This window comes from Sminthopsis crassicaudata, chromosome 5, assembly GCF_048593235.1.
Source record: "Sminthopsis crassicaudata isolate SCR6 chromosome 5, ASM4859323v1, whole genome shotgun sequence".
NCBI classification, from domain to species: domain Eukaryota; kingdom Metazoa; phylum Chordata; class Mammalia; order Dasyuromorphia; family Dasyuridae; genus Sminthopsis; species Sminthopsis crassicaudata.
Genome location: NC_133621.1, coordinates 311747969 through 311750433, shown reverse-complemented (window position 1 = coordinate 311750433; position 2465 = coordinate 311747969). Strand labels below are relative to the sequence as shown.

The 2465-nt window shown below is 40.9% G+C and overlaps 1 pseudogene; it reads right to left on the bottom strand.

The window, feature by feature from the left end:
• Positions 1-1630: 1630 nt before the first annotated feature.
• On the bottom strand, positions 1631-2194 carry LOC141544024 (GTPase NRas pseudogene; annotated as a pseudogene).
• Positions 2195-2465: the final 271 nt, after the last annotated feature.

The following is a 2465-nucleotide window of genomic DNA, read 5'->3' as shown; positions in this document are numbered from 1 at the left end:
GGAATGGACCTTAGAGACTTTCTAATCATACCTAAACTTGAATAAGGGGTTATATGTGTTTACAATGCCAAGTATGTACTTAATAAATGCTTGTTGATTGACTGAATAAAAATCTCCCCCACGCCCCAATAATATATTTTTGCTTAAAAGATTCTCATGAGAGAGAACCTATCTCCTTCTGAGGCAGCAGCAAGAACTCTTAGCTGTGGATTATTTTCCACCTACATCAAATCAAAATCTGCTTCTCTGTAACTTTGACTCATCATTCCCACTTTTGATTCCCACAGCAAGATAGAACACATTTCTTCCCTGCTCTACAAGTCAAAATACTATCAAATAGAAAGGAGATTTGTCTAGAATGATCTCTTTTTCACAAAGCTAGACAGTCTCCTACCAATAATGATTTTCATGACTAAAGTCTCTACCTTCTAGAATTTTACTGGGAATCAAAGACACATACATTGATTTATAAGTTGAAGAATTTTGTCCTCTTACCATTTTAAAGAAAATTTTAACAAAATTTTGCCTTCTCTTTTTCTAAATAATTTCTTCTGCCTTCCATATTTTTTCCTTAATTGCTGAAAAATATATAGCAATTGAGCTTTATTGTATTCCTTTGTTAGTCTTATTTCTTTCAGGTTACATGTTTTTAGTTTAAAGAGAAATGGTAAATTAGAATGGCTACTTTTGAGGGAGATGAAAATATAGATGAAGAATATAAGATGATGTTAAAAGGTTTGAAGAAGGGGCAACAGAAAAGATGTGGAAACCAAATACTTATTAAAAAGGAAATGGGAAAATTGTGAGAAATGCTGAAATGTTGGGTTTCCACAGTGCTGCAAGCTTTGAGGCAGCGTGGGATAGTCAGCACCACTGACCAAGAGGTTTTCAAAATGTGAGAAGTTAAGGAAGGTTCCCATTTAAGTGACCAATAGAAACCTTGAGCAAACAAGGAATTGGGGGCTAGGAAGGCACCGGGGGATTCAACCAATCAGAAAGACTCTTGTATTGAGAAAACCAGAGTGTAAGAGAAAAGCCCATCACCCAAATGCATTGGGGTTGATGACCTGACTTGACCAAATCATTACTACACCTGCTTTTAATTGGTTATTATCAAACAACACATCCCAGGGGACGAGTTTTCTGCCATTTTTGAACATGGATGTATGCTGGGGAGACAGGCATGTTTTAAACATATTAAGGGGAAAGTAATGGGCGTATCAGAAAGACTATAACCTGAATAAAATGAACCAATCCCTTCTCTGAAGAGAGGAGCTATGTAACCAAGCAAGTATAAAAGTTCCCCCATTTCTGTACTCAGTGCTCCCTCTTCCCCAAGAAGAGTTAATGTTAAGAAAAAGTCCTTAAGATTCTTCTTTAATAAATTTCCTTTAATAACTGATTTTCAGTGTCAAATAAGTTAGTACTAACATATCTAAACCAAGAAGAGCTAATATAGAGAAAGAGAATAGTAGACCAATTTTTCTAGTGAACATTGATGCAAAAATTTTGGATAAAATAGTAGCAAAGCAATGAGAAAAACATTATATAGTTTATATAGTATAGGTGGAATTAATCACAGGGGCTGGGGTGCAATTAAGGGAAAAGGCCTACAAAAGGGTATGACTGTTTACATGATTGTGCAATACTTGAACCCACAGCCCTGGTTCTGCTCAGCAATAGGGAAGTTCCTGGGCTCCTTGGCAGGCATTCTACGGATTTCACGGACCAGCTCATGAAAAATATATTCCACGTTCTGACCAGTCTTGGCTGATGTCTCTACAAAGGGCACCCTGAAGTTCTTGGCTGTTTCCTCCGCTAGCATCGGTGTCACCAACCAATTGGCAACATCAATCTTGTTGGAGACGAGGATAAAAGTAACAGGGTCAGTGTCCTTTACCCTGAGCAGCTGCTCCCGGAAGATGTTCACGTCCACAAAGGACTTGATGTCATCCACCGCATACACACAGAGGAAGCCATCCCCACAGCGCAGGAACTCCTGGAACTGATTTGGGTTCTGCTCATTACCTGAGGTCTCCAGGATTTCCAGCTGGCAGGGCTCGCCATCCACCACTATTTGGGGATATAAATCTTTAATGGTGAGGTCTGTCACAGTGCAGCTCTTGACCAGTTGGCCGATGAGCGCGCTCTTGCCCACGCCACAGCTGCCCATGACCACTAGTTTGTATGCCATCTTGCCTCCAGACCTGGCCGATCACTTAGGGACCTACAGACACCAAAGGGGAACAGTGAGATCTGGATTGACCTCAGTGGCCACCCATGCCTCCCCATGTGCTGGAAAAATGGTCCAACAAGTGGCCTTCTAGCTCAGGAGAGCTGAAGGGGTCCCAGGGGCCACTCACTCCCAATCATGTGCTGTTCAAGTGATCCAAATAGTCCTCCAGCATCTGCTTGGAGATCCCTAAGGGACATAGCCAGGACCCCTATTTTACACCTAAGAGAAC